Below are 14,642 nucleotides of genomic sequence, written 5' to 3' on the forward strand. Positions count from 1 at the left end.
TCCATTGTTTTGTACGTAACGAAAGTATCTTTTATGCGGTTTCTATATTGGAGAAACAAAACAATATTGGTCTGTGGGGTAGTACGAAAAAATGTGCATGTCCAAATGAATAAAAGAAGTAATAGATGTATGTGAATTTGGACATGGATGTTATACTATTGATACTTAGAAAAAATTTAAACTATGTATATACTATTGGTTGCAAAGAGTTACAAACATATACGAAATATGAACACTTGATTTCAGTATAGCAAGCAGTAGGTTGATCGGATAGAGTTGGATGTTTCACGCAAAAAAAGGAATGCTTTTTTTTTCTCATGGTTTGAAACAAATAGTGGTGGGCAAAATTGCGCCATAGGTTTTCATAAAGTTGTCGAGCGTATTATAGGTTTTGATAAACCTGCTGAGTGCTATGAATTAAGTGGAAGTATTCACATTGGTGGACAATGAATAGACGAAAAGCATAGCAAGGATATAGTGTAGCATTGCAGCAATAGCTAGAGTATGACTGTATTTTAAAATTGCAAACCCTCTGTGGTAAGCTCTTTTCTAATATTATTGAAATTTTTATAGGGACTATACTGTATTAGAAATAGTAGAAATATGTTATCTATGTATTTGCAAAAGTTAATAGAGTGCGCATAATCACCAATATCATCTACAATTAAGGTACAAGGGTTGTGAACAGGAATAGGTATGAGAAGGAGATTTGTATATAAGGATATGGTGAAGCATTGCAACAACAGTTAGAGAATGCATTTATTCTAAAAGCGCAAGACTCTTGTATGGTTTTTTTGTGTACTTATATATATGTATATATATATATATATTTCAAAAATTGTAGGTTCTCTGAAGGAATGGTTTTTTTTATAGCATTTAGTTGTAGATTGTAATTATGGTTGTTAGAATCTGGTTCAAAATTTATTAGTTCCTAGGTAATCAAAAGCATTGTTTAGCTGACCCGCACATTAGATCTATGAAATGGCATTGGTCTGTAGGCAATCATGGAAAATATGTATGTTTAGATGAGCAAGAAGAATTAATGCAAGCATGTGAATGTGGGTACGTATGTCATACCCTTGGTATGTTGAAAATTTTGAAATTCTGTGTACACTATTGGTTCCAGATAGCTACAAGACTACATGAAATATGCACACTTGATTTCAGTATAATAATCAGCAGGTTGGGTCAACAAAAGCATATGTTGCATCAAGGAAAGTAGAACATTTTTTCTGTTCGTTGTTTGGAACAAACAGCGGTGCACAGAATTGAGTCACACGTTTTCATAGAGTTGTTGTGCGCTACCAATTAAAAGGGAATATGTAGATAGGTATATAATAAGTAAATGGAAGACATAGTAATATGTATGGTATAGAAGTGTGGAAGGTACATGAAGGAATGATTTAGTACCTCCTGATCTGCAAGGACAAGGTCCACATGCGCTATTGGGCCATCATCAGTGCCAGCACGATATTCCCATTTGCGTGAAACACGTACGCAAATTACCCAATGTTTAGATTTTGGATGTAGTGTCGGGAGGAGATCAAATGCCATGTTGAGGATCTGCAGGTTGTACATTCACTGGAAATATTAGGGAACAATAGAACGGTTGAACTGGCAATGAATATAATCACCTGCGCCAAGTGGATATAAATAATGGGCATTGATGAAAAAAATCGCTCTGTAAATAGATGCTGCTGTGTACCTTGCATTTTATAAACGACTGATGAAATATATCTTTGGCATTTGTATGTTTGTATGAGGAAATGTAGCTCGATACATAGTTGTGTTGCTGTAGTATGTAACTGTAAGTAGGAATGCAAGCAGTATTTGCAGTTGCTGCACGGCTGTTTTTTACGTGCAATTTCACGGTGGAAAGTTTTTTTGGTTCTCCCGTAGGGGAATGTATGGCTGTTCTATCATGAAGCAATTGCAGGTGAGATAAATCGCAAAGCTTCTTTATATACTATGTTACGTGTTGTATCAGTGCAGCGTCCGTTGTCATCTTCTATTAATAATTTGAGGCCAGTTTTTGAGGTAACACGGGATACTGCGACATACAATTGACCATGAGTGAATACAGGTTTTTTTAAGTACACGCCTACTTTATCGAGTGTTTGTCCTTGGCTTTTATTAATAGTCATAGCATAACATATCTTTATAGGGAATTGACGACGTTCAAGTATAAAAGGTAATTTAGGGTTTTTCAGCGTCAAACAAATGCGGGGAATATATACAAGCTGGGTTGCATGAGTGCCAGTGATTATTTGTGCCTCAATAATCATATCGCCCATAGCTGTAACTATCAGGCGTGTTCCATTGCATAAGCCTCCAGATTGGTTTAAGTTACGAAGTAACATTATTGGAACCCCTTTTTTAAGGTGCAACTTGTGAGGGGGGAAATTATTTCCATTTAATGAATTTAGAAATTCGACAGGATATAGTAGGTCATATGAATCATGAACACCCTCCGCCTTTGATATCCTGTCGCAACTAAGGTATTCCTTTTCACTGGAAGGAATAATAGACACTATATGCGTATTGACTTGATCTGCCAAGTCGTTTGTCGGAGTGAGTATGGCCCTTGCACGAAGGTATGAAATATCAGGAAAGTTTACGTTCAAATCTGGGTATATGGCATGGACTAAGCAAGCAATTTTGTCATCATTGGTCATGAGTAGTAGGTCATGAGGTATTTGTATCCACGTGGGCTCTAATTCACCTTCGTGTGTAATTGCCTCTAGTTTGCCCTCACCTAGGTCTAGTACCCATTTGCTAAATTCAGCAATCTCTTGTTGGGCATGTGGTTCTAAAAGTGGAGAAAGCAGCCTCATGTTTTTGTTTAATGTTAAAACAGAGATATTGTTCCAAAGGGGCGAGTTTATTATTGCCGCATTTACAATCTGTGCCCTTGTACCACCCTCGATGACTGGTAGTATTTGCCTAAAATCACCTCCCAAAACAACAATTTTGCCACCAAAGGGAATATGTTGCATGCATGGTGTTTGGGACGATAGTAGGTCACGAAATGTCCTATCCAAGGTTTCGAATGCTGATCTATGCGTCATTAGAGCCTCATCCCAAATTACCAATGAAGTTGCCTCAATAAGCTCAGCGAGCATGGTGCCTCGTTTAATATCGCAAACAGTATCATTATCTATTTCACAAGGAATTTTGAAGCGAGAATGGGCTGTTCTGCCACCTGGCAATAGCAATGATGCAACACCAGAGGAAGCGACAGTAAGGACAATTTTTCGACGCGCTCGTAAGTACGTAACTATAGCGTTCCATAAATAGGTCTTGCCAGTACCTCCATAACCAGAAACAAAAAAGGAAGCAGGAGTATTATTAAGGACCGCATCTATTATGCGTTTGAAGACATGGTGTTGTTCGTCATTAAGTTTTGAAACTAACTGATCCGCTTTAAGCATCAGGTCTTCAACGTTATATGATAACTCCTCGTCTATAAATCGGTTTGCGCACGCTGTTTGAGAGTTGCCTGTTCTCTGCGGCAAGTTGAAGTCTTTGATCCTGCCTCCATTCTTTGCAACCAGAGTTGATAGATCGTCTAGCAAATAATTTCGCAATTCAGGTTCAGGTATTTGGTAGCTTTGATTATTGATGACCTGTCTAAATCTATATTGAATGTCATCAGCTAATGCTCGCCAAACTTTTTCGAAGAAAATGTATTCGTCATTCACTTCACAAAAAAGTAACATTGTAACAAACAGCTGCCTTAACTGCGCGGAAGTAGCCCAGGTTGCTGCTTCGTCGAAAGCATCAAACCATTCTTGATCATTACCAAGGAGGCCGCGCGAGTTGCATGCTTCTTTAAATGTTGGATATGTAATAGTGTTATATGTTTTGATATCATTGTAACTTTGTGCACCTTTAACAATCATTAACAGCATTCTGAGGTAATAGCGTTCGCCAACAGATGGATGCACATAGTATAAACGGCCTATTTTTGATCCTATTTGTCTAGGCCGCCACATTCTTAGTGTTTCATCCCATCGCCACATGGAAGGGAATTCGCAATATGTTAGATTTCTTCCTTGAGAATAGTTTTGGTTGGCGACGAACCATTCAGTTAACATTGTTTTGCGGAGGAACTCTTGTGAAACTATTGCAGACAAATTAGCATTGCTGTTATATGTTATATTATTTTCATGTGGCAAATGTACAGGGAGGCGCTCTACTGCAGGGAAGTGACGGTGGATGTCAAATCCGAATATGCGCCAACATGCATCTTGCTCGCAGATATAGCGACAATCTAAATATTCCTTAACCTCATTTACAGTTTGAGTATCATTATCATATGGAGCATCTTGGGCATTAGTCATTCTCTGGATATAAATTTTGGCGCAATCTGGACCTTTGGTTACATATTTAAATAGATATTTGATAAAAATAGTTTTGTTGCACCACTCTACATTTATATGTGCCTGGAATTTTTTCAACAAATGCATATTGTGGGGAACTATCCATTGGTTGTTTAGCCGCATGTTTCCTTTTTGAATATATCTGTTGTTGATAGGTCTTTTATATACGGCGAAGCCATCTTGCTGAATCGTGGTTTCAGATTGTAAAGCTTTAGGGTATCCTTTGGAACACTTGCCATTTTTCATGCAGGGACTATCACGGTGGTTGTTACCACATGGTCCATGTGTCATGTGTTCAGCAACTAATGCGTATCCTAGGGGATCAATATTTGGATCCGGGATCTCAGCATTTATAAATGAATCAATGAACGCAGCTGTTGGTTGAGAAGTGTCGTGGGAGATCCACACAATTATGTGTGCATGAGGTAGGCCACGCTTCTGGAACTCGACGGTATGTAGGACTGATGCGATGTGGGCAAACGCAGGGTAATAATTAAAAAAAGGGACCATGGTTAGTATTCGTGCAAGTTAATTCGGTAGTGAGAAATATCGAAGAGGAAAACTATTCTGAATAGGGGAACGTACTTGCGACAATGGGACCAAAGACTGCGCCGCTTTTAATATCCTGTAAAAGCTCCTCGAGTTTCATGTTGTATACTCATACAATGATATCCGCTCTATCTGTTGCTTTTTGTCCTGGCTCGTTGCATAGGGCTTCATGAATCTCTGGCCATTTGGAATCGCATGTAAATGTTGTAAAGAAGTCTGGTGGGCCGTATACTCTACATATTGCTATGCTATCGTGGTAATTTTGGATCATGTATCGTCTGCCGCCTGTGTGTGAAGCCGGTAGGACTGTTTTGCCAATTTCATTGCCATCTGTGCAACCACGGCTGACAGCATCAGTAATACCTTGTAAATTCTCTACTCTGAGTTTGGATTGATTGCTAAGCACAAACCATAGCCTCATTTCATCTATGCAAGCGCGGGCATCAACCTTGGCCTGGCTTGATAAAGAACCGTAACATAAGTAGGGATTTGGCTGATTTTTTTTATAATGGAACATATAACGATAATAGTCCTGCATTGTCACTTTAGCACGCGCTGTACCTTGAACCGGGTTGGTGTCATTATAGGGTATTCCAATTTGGAAACCGCGCTCGCCATATGGAAAGAGAAGAGGGTATTGAAGCGCCATGAAAGCGGGATGTAGCGCAGATATCTGGTGGAGTTGGCCACTATGTGTTTCTATCACTATATCTCGCTTGAATGTGTCTAATGTAAAGTCACCAACAATAAGCATGGCAAGCTGATCAGTCGTGGGTAAATTGTATTGTACTGGGTCGCCTTCTCTTGCGCCTATAATTCTAATGATAAATTCTTCGTTGCCGTGCTCTCGTAGCTTATCTCTTGCAAGCCTAAATTTTCTTACAAATGGGTTGTGGTTATCAAGCATTTGTATTAGCTCTTCAATTATTGTTTCATCTAAAGGATCTCTAGGTATCTCATCTGGATCTAAGGCATGTAATCTGTTTCTAATTTCATTAATGGTATCATATATGTATAGTTGAATGAACTTAGGAGGTGTTCCTTCGTGCGGGAGTAGAGAGCCAATGCGGTGATGAACTTGACCATTAATTTTGAAAACGGGGGGTCCTCGACCATCGTTGATAGAACGGTCTATGTGTGCTCCCATTGATGTAAAGGCAAATAAGCAGTTATATTGGCGAATGTGTTTTATAAATTTTTTGGAATTAGCGTTGCCATTGAATTTAGCCAAGGTATTGAGAGGTTCAGGTCGGGCTCTAAAGGGTGGTATAGAAATTCTGCCTCCTTTGCAGCAAGAATTATAGATAATCCTATTATTTTTTATTGATGAATCAGATTTAACCCTTTCTCCAAGCCAAAATATAGCATGGCAATATCTACACTCGTAGTCAGGTGAGCCAAAATAAGAGCGATGAGGATAAGAAGCTACATACCAAGATGTTAGAATCAAAACACCGTGAATGTTGCAACGATGGAGAGATTTGTTATAGCAACGTAGAAAGAGAACGAAGCAACGGTTAGCTAGCTTGTAAGAATGCTGTAATCATATGCGACTAATCATTTATTTGCATTAGCTGAAGGAGCAGGGATAGAGCGTGTAAAATTGTGGGGAGAAGAGGAGGGTAGGAGGGTGACATAATATGTAACGATACTACGGGAAATGTTGGGATAGCATGATAACCACACGTACCTTTCAACGCGTTAATGTAATCCTGATTGAAGTGGCCAAATTCTATGGAAGAGCTGTGATTATGTAATGGTCCTAGAAGAGCATGGCAACAGACAAGGCTTAGATAATGCAGGTGAAGGTTATTAGCAGTGGCAAGAAAGGATTCTTATTGATGGTACAAGCTGGTACCAATCACCTGCAAGCCTCAACCTCTGCTGATCTAGTAATCTGCGTCGTTTACGGCGGCACTCAGTTGGGTCCAGAACTAAAGGGCGGTGATATGCGGCGCCTTTTTCAGGATTTCCTATTTATCAATAAGGAACTGAGATATCTAATGCTGTGAGGGTGTATAGGCTAAATCCAACAAGGTATGAAAAGGAGACATACTTTGTCTTTTGCGAGTTCCACTCGTAGAGTGTGTGTCGTGAGTAGACGAAAATGCTGAACGCCGTCAAAGTAATGGGTACGGGTGGCACGGAGACAGTGTGGGTGACAGAGAAGAAACAAGAAATAAAAAGGTATGTAATGACATAAACGTGATGAGCCTAGCAGCGGCACATATTAAACATAAGGAGAAACATGGAAAATGAAAAGAAAAAGATGATAGACGCACATGGCACAGCAGCAGCGGCTTCATGCGATTGGGACGAACACGGCTCCATTGGCTACCAATGCGAAAAGCACGGGTCTATATGGTGCGAACGAGGTGGGAAAACAAACAGAGAGAAAAAGAGACAATGGCAAAAAAAAATTTAGGATAATCATGCAGCGAAGAATGTGTTTTTTATTTGTTCTCTATATTGTTTTTTTCCCCTCATTTGAGCGGTAGCACATGGAAACGCTGATACGAATCTGTTTACTAAAAGTACAAGAAGAAGTAAAAGCAAGAGACCAACAACACTGCAAATAGAGTAGGGAAAATATGTACTGAAAGGGATAGGCAAAGAAAGAAATATAACGATGCAAGTTGCTTTAAAAAAAACACAGCGACCATTAAAGTATTAGGAGGCTGCGAGCCATAATATGTGCATGCACACTCATAGGATACGCATATTAGGAAGCAAAACATGCATTTTTTTTTTGGCAGAGAACTAACCTTCCAAAATTGTAATCGACCACAACAAAACCATATATACTTTGAAGACAAACAATGGCTTGCAGCGCAGCGTGCTCATAAGCGGGCATGCACCCTGCCTCACAAGATGACCAGAAAAAGAGTTGGCGCGGGGTGCTCTGGAAGCTCAGCAAAGGAAGCTCAATCTCTACTCCACAAAGGACGCTTCCATCGTTAGCAACCTCACAAAGCAACGAAACGTATGGCAAGCGACATCTACACGCAACGATTTGCAAAAGGGAGATGTAGGAAGTTCCAATAGCAAACATAAGGCCACTAACGCTGTCCTGCCTCTGCTATTTTTCCCCCAATTTTTTTTTTCGGAACATACACGAAAAGAACAAGCAATTAATACAAGGATAAGGAAAAAGAAGAAGATGTCCAGGGGAAAGGAAGGAAAAGGGGGAAAATAAAAAAAAAGAAGGGAACAATGTGTCAGTCGCTATATTCTGCATAATAAGATAATGTAATAAACATAATGCAAATACGACTACAAATTTCATGTGGAAGACTGCTAGGAATAAGATGCCCACATAGTATGGTCACCGGCAAATCAATCAAGGACAATAGAGAGGGAGGGGGTTATCTTACCAAGGATAACAAATTTGGCTCAACGCCAATTCCTTCTAGATCGAATAACACAAGGGGTCTTAATTTATAAGAACCTACATGGGAACCAAGAATACATGTCAGAACAACAGATATGATCAAATCCATCCTGAAGAAACAATACAAATACGCAATAGTGTAATATGTGGGAGCATCGTAGCAGGTGATATACTATGCAATAGCGAATAATGCAATAGAGCCGACAAACAATACGCTTTATAACATCGCACCGAAGGTAACAAACTAAAACAGGGCGAGAGGTGTATTGCACCTGGGAAACCAGAAAAGATGAGCTCAGTATTCTGGCAATCTGCTCATGGACCAAACAGTGAAAACAACTGCAAGGGGTGGAAAGATAAACAATCTTTTAAAAAGGATGTGAGATATCTAAGATAACAGAAACCGTAAAGAGCGCAGCATAAAGCAATATGCGGCACAACATGACGAGAACAAGGAAAATATGGTGTAATATAATGTGCAAGGGTAATCTAGCAACTGGTATAGAATGTGCAGGGACACAATGGTCTAAGCACAATTATAGCACATCGACTAATCTCATGGATAAACAGACAATATGGCTACAAACGTATTGCTTAGGCACAATAAAAGGGGAGAGCGAAGTATACCTTATCAATGCTAACGTTTTCAATCGAGCAACGATCCTCCTTGTTAACCAAACGGGACAAAGAGCCACAAAAGATGCAAAACCTACATGGAACAAAGGACACCCATTAGACTAACAAGCATAAATCAGTATACCGATGATATCAGCAACACACGGCAGGCTCTTCCCCCCCCCCCCCCCTCGCATAAAATAAAAATAGAGCAACGATCAACGAAGCCTAAAGCAGAGCGGACAGGGAGCGCGGGGGGTCAACAAAGGAACAATAAGACCATACCAGAAACCACCACGAACAGGTACAAGGTTGAATATTTTCGCTCTTGAAACTCTTCGGCTGTAATTACACAAAGAGCTAAAAAAAAATTAGCCTCAGGTTGGGTTTCATCGGTTGGCGTTGTTTTTTACAGCCTCTGTTCATTACCTTCTCCTGTACCTGCTCCACTTTTGCTCTCTTGCACACGAGAACAATCAGAAGCACTGGAGGGCCAAATCTTTCCATTGGAGCAACAAACAGCAACCAACATCAGAGCGAACGAATGGGATCGCAATGACGAAGAAACAAGCAGGATTCGAGAGGAAAAATCCGCCAACCTATTTAAACGGCAAAAAAGACGCAGGGAAAATAGCCAACAGGGACAAAAAAAAAAGAAGGGCAGGCAAAAAACACAAGAGGCAGCGAGAAGATAAAAAAAAACCAGGGAACAATGGCTGAAATGAACGGAAAATAAACAAAATACGCAGACCGAGCCCCAGGAAAAACTCCATGGGATTGAAAAGGTTCATGGGATTGCAAAAATCGTCGAAGAGCATAACAACCCAACGATACGGGAGATAGAGAAAAAGGGAAAGCTCCACATCGCTTTCCCTGCCCCCTACTACGTGAACAACCAAAAAGAGATCGATACATGTAAAAGGGAGCACAGCATCTGCTGAGCACACCGCCATAGAAAGGGACAGCAAAAGAGAACGCAAAAAAAAATGGAAACAAACTAAAGGTGCGGAAGAGAAAGGCACACGGATCTACAGGGAAAAAAACGTCCGATCCAAATCGGGCGCAGACCAAATTAGAGAAGCAAAAAGGAACTGACCACAGCAAGGGATCCAAAAACGCAGCAGCGACCAAAGCAAACAACAGCGTCCAGTCAAGGAACCAAGGCTCAGCAGCGAAGGGAGGGAGCAGGGGGGAGAAGAGGAAAGAGGAGGGCGGAGACTCCATGGGCTGCGGACCAGGCTAGACAATGGGCACCGGAGGGCACAAACAACGAGGTGGTCACGCAACGTGGGAACCGGACAGCAGCCATCCCTCAGCACGAGCCAACCGGGACAGCAAAGGTCTTCAACCGGCGCGTGGCGGACAACAGCGCAACGCGCTAGACACAGAACCAGAGGACGTGGGCCCAGCACGGCAACGCGAAGCGCAGCGCGAAGCGCGCAACAGCAGACGCTGGATGACGAATCGAACGCGCGAGGATTTTCCTGTGACGTGGACGCGGCGCCTGGCCGAGAAGCCGCGCGGCTCTAATATAGTTAATATCAAAACTACATGATGTTTCAAATAATAATAGTAATAGTCTATCATCGCTTATTCATTGGATAAGAGTAAGCTGTTACCTAATGAACAGGTGAGATGTTGTAGGCTCCGGCTGTTAGGAAATTAAAAAATTGGTGAGTGACATATGTCGCCCGGTGAATAAGCGAGATATTGTTGTCGCCCAACAAACAGACGACACATTTGTCTCGCCTACTGAACAGGCGATGGCAAGGTGTCACCCTATAAACGGGCGACACCTTGGTTTGGTCAAAATAATTTAATTTGATAGAAATGGAAAGTTGAACACATTAATTTTAATAGGAGTTGCGACATACACAGGTGTTGACATGTACGATACACGATTATTATGATCTAAATAAGTATTGCATCTAAACCTAACATGCCTTAAGAATTGTAAACAACAGCATATGATCTACTGAGTTCAATGTGAGTACTTTCTCTTCCTCGCCGCTTTGGGTCCTGCGTCACACACCCAACGTCGCACCTCCTCTCCCTCTCCGCCATCATGTGGGCTCCTCCCTCATCTTCTGCTGCTCCTTCTGAATGCTCTTGTGCTTAGCCTCCCTCATCTCGTTGGCTTCCATCTCATGAAAGTGTCTTCAAGCGGCGTAGTGCTCAGTGTGAAAAAGGAACACATCCGCTTCCGACTACTCAGTATCTAGCCACTGTAAGAAGTCACATAGTAGTAGCGGTGACTGTAATTAAGAACAAAATATTAAGTGGTAAATCTTAGTCATTTTTATAGTAATTTGGTAAGAATTTATTATAAGGAGGTGGGAGCCAATATTAGTATTTCCCTAGGGTGGATCGTACTCATAGTTGTGACACGTGAAGAACCTCCTTCCGTAGGTGTAAGAGAACTCGGAGAACTTTATCATCCTACAAATATCTTCACACTAGCACATGGGCACGACGACCCCAGTATCCGGCATGTATTTCTTGGGAAAATGATCGAACATCATTTTCGTCAAAGTTGTGGAGGTCGAGGGTAGTGGTTTGGTTGTACATGTGGGCAGGAGATCATGTATGTATACAGCGGAATCGTGTTGGTGCATGATCTAAGTCCATGAAAATCGGCCCTGGAAAGCAGTTAATTCTACAATAAGATGTGGTCATATCAACTGAAAAGTCTATGGCTAAAAAGGCCAAATCTGAATATGTTAATTCTGAAAAACCTATGTCTGAAAATACTACTGATGAGAAGGCTAATTCTGAAAAGGCTAGGTCTGAAAATAGAGTACATGTTCAGTAATGTGACCAGTTCTAATAGAAGCCATCAATTTTGTTACCACGGTTGGATGTGTGTGGGTAACACAAAGCTGACGGTAATATTACATTGATGCGGATAGGAAAAGAAATCTACTGTGTGGAACAGGGATGTCTTCCCTTCGTTGATGTGCTGCTTCGCGCTCAGCCTCTTCTTACCAGTGCAAGAGTGCTTCACGTTTTTGTAGGTGTTGCTCACATCTTTGAAGCTCGGTCTCCTACCTCCTTAGAATATCTTGTAGGAGGTGATGTTCCTCCTCACACCTTTGAAGTTCCTCGGCTTGTCACTTGTGTTTTTCTTCTCGGCGTTAACGTTCTTGTTGGTGCTCGTGCCTTGCCTCTTGTCATAGCTATGTTTCCTCCATCATAATCTCGTACTCACATTTTATTTCAGTCTCTCTGAGGTATTCCCCACAGTATGGTGGTCTAACATGGTCGGCCCATTCCTTGGATCGACATGGTGAGAAAAACTGAATTCGTACGCAAGTACGTGAGCAGCTAAGATGTGGGTGTGGACCGAGTGTGAGTGCTGGGGCATAAGCATGAGGAGCGGGTCGGACTGGGCTGGACACATATCAAGTCGTTTGGGTTGAGTGGGTGGCAAAATTCTTTGAATTTGAAAGTTAAAACGATTATTTTCTCTCAAATCGTAAGTTTGTTTTTTAATCTTTTTGAAACAAAGTGTTATTTAAAATTAATGCAACAAAATAAGATCCAATATAAGTATTATTATTATTTTAAAATTTTTAAAACATTCAACAATTCAAATGTACTAGTTTAATATTTTGATTATACTATTTCAACATTTTCACATAAAAATGTTGAACCAGTTTTTTCAAATTGAACTAGGTTTTTCCAAATGTTGAGCCAAGTTTTTCAAAATGTTGCACGCATCTGAGAAACAAAAAATGACTTTGATGCATTGAATATACTATTTCGATATTTTCAAAAATGTTGAGCATGCTTTTTTCAAATGTTAAACTAGGATTTGTAAAATGTTGAACCAAGTATTTAAAAAAATTAATGCATATACCAAGAAAAAAGCATAAATATAGTAACACAGTGATCTAGTTATGATGATTATATATTGGGTCGAAGACCTCTACGGATGCCGCAAACTAATAAGACTTACAATTACCATAGGTATGTCATGTTGTAGGAACCCTTTGGCAAGTCGAACCGACCCTTCGGACACCTACGCGCCGCAAGGACGGTTCCTGTAGCTACAATGAGCGAAGCCTTCGCCGGGCCTTCGGATCATAGTCAAGGGCTTTGCTCGACGCCGCGAGGGATGCCAAAGGTGTGACCGAGCGAAGACCTTCGGATGTCCAAGCGAAGGATGGCCTAAGTCCATGAAGACAGAGTAAAGGGCAAAGGCATGGTCGAAGGGAGGGCCATAGGTGGCGACCAAAGACTATGGAGGGTAAGATTGTAAATAATTTAGATATAATTAGAAAAGTACCTTAGTACCCTTAAATATACCAAGCACGTGGCAGTTGGTGGGATAATCTTGTAAACTGCAACATGGAGAGGTTAAGTACTACCTATAAATAGGGGTTATTGTATCTGATAAGACTGGTGACATTAATATCAGTGAATAGTTCCCCACTGTGTGTCCATTTTCATCCCGTCTTCGGATCAGTTTAGGGTTTTGAAGGCCCGCCACTTTATTCGGTTATGCAAATTTCCAACAGTATAAAAAGTAAAAAAGAAAAGAAAAGAAAAGAATATCTAGTTTTTTGGATGGCATGTTTGATGATGAGCCGATAATGGGCCGCGCTACTCCCAAGATAGGTGCGATCGATAATATTTTTTATTTTTTTTAAAAAAAATTGCAAATTTATATGTTTATTTTAAAAATTACAAATCTAGAGTCCTATCGCCCTTAGAATGAGCAACATGTTTAAACATAAAAATATTATGTTTTAGTACCCTCAAAAATCAAAATATTATCAAAACAATCATGAAAAATTTATGTGGTTTAAATGTTGCTATCATCTGGCTTAAAAAATAGATAAAAATATGACTTGTAGAATGAAACAAAAAAGACAAATTTTAGTATCCTAAAATTTGTCTTTTCCTCGTTGCACGAATAATTTTTTGAGTAGATTTTTTAGAGTTATACGATAACATCATCTACACCAAGTAATTTTTTTTAAAAAAATTCATGGTTATTTTAGGCCGGCGAAGGAACAAGGAGCGAGCAGCCGACCAACTGATTGAGGCCTGCGCGATGATGGGACGGGACGGCGCATCGCACCTACGAGACGTCACACCGTCGTGGATTTGATTAGATGGGGGCATGTACGCGCACATGTGTGTAGTAGATGTAATAATACTTGCACCGGGTTTGAAGCATATTTCATGTGGAATTGAACTATTTCATGTGAAAAAAATAGGAAAAAAAAATCTATTTGGTTTATTTAAATCCTAAAGTTTTAAAACTGTGTCACTTAACTCATTAAGCAGTTTTAGATTAGTGGTTCTGCCACATTGATGCCACATCATTGGATTTTGCTGATGTGGCTACCATATCACCTTTTCTTCTTTCTTCTCTTTACCTTGTGCTCATCATATCATCCTATTTTGCCGGTCTCCCGATGCCAACGTACACCGCGTATGCCATCCTCCAATCCACATGGGACCTGCATCGATCAGAACCTGTAGCTTGTGCCCTGCCTCACGCTGCAGACGACGGTGACACAGTCTGTGGCACACAACATGCTCCACACTTCTGGTGCCGCTGTTTTGGCCACCAAGAAGCAATGCTCAGCCTCATGGGCAGATCCAGCATAGAGCAAGTGAGTTAGGGCACATGTCTCCGTTTAAAGTCTTAATTTTCAGTGGATTTCAGTGAATTTAGCTCTTTTTTTGTGAAG

The 14,642-nt window shown here is 40.6% G+C and overlaps 1 long non-coding RNA gene across 1 annotated transcript; it reads right to left on the reverse strand.

The window, feature by feature from the left end:
* Nucleotides 1-1,416: 1,416 nt before the first annotated feature.
* On the reverse strand, nt 1,417-8,663 carry LOC133892482 (uncharacterized). Its single transcript, XR_009904381.1, has 3 exons — nt 8,595-8,663; nt 8,306-8,379; nt 1,417-1,563 (listed from the first exon to the last, which is right to left on the reverse strand). It is a non-coding gene; the product is annotated as an uncharacterized LOC133892482 (long non-coding RNA).
* Nucleotides 8,664-14,642: the final 5,979 nt, after the last annotated feature.

This window comes from Phragmites australis, chromosome 15, assembly GCF_958298935.1.
Source record: "Phragmites australis chromosome 15, lpPhrAust1.1, whole genome shotgun sequence".
Classification (NCBI taxonomy): domain Eukaryota; kingdom Viridiplantae; phylum Streptophyta; class Magnoliopsida; order Poales; family Poaceae; genus Phragmites; species Phragmites australis.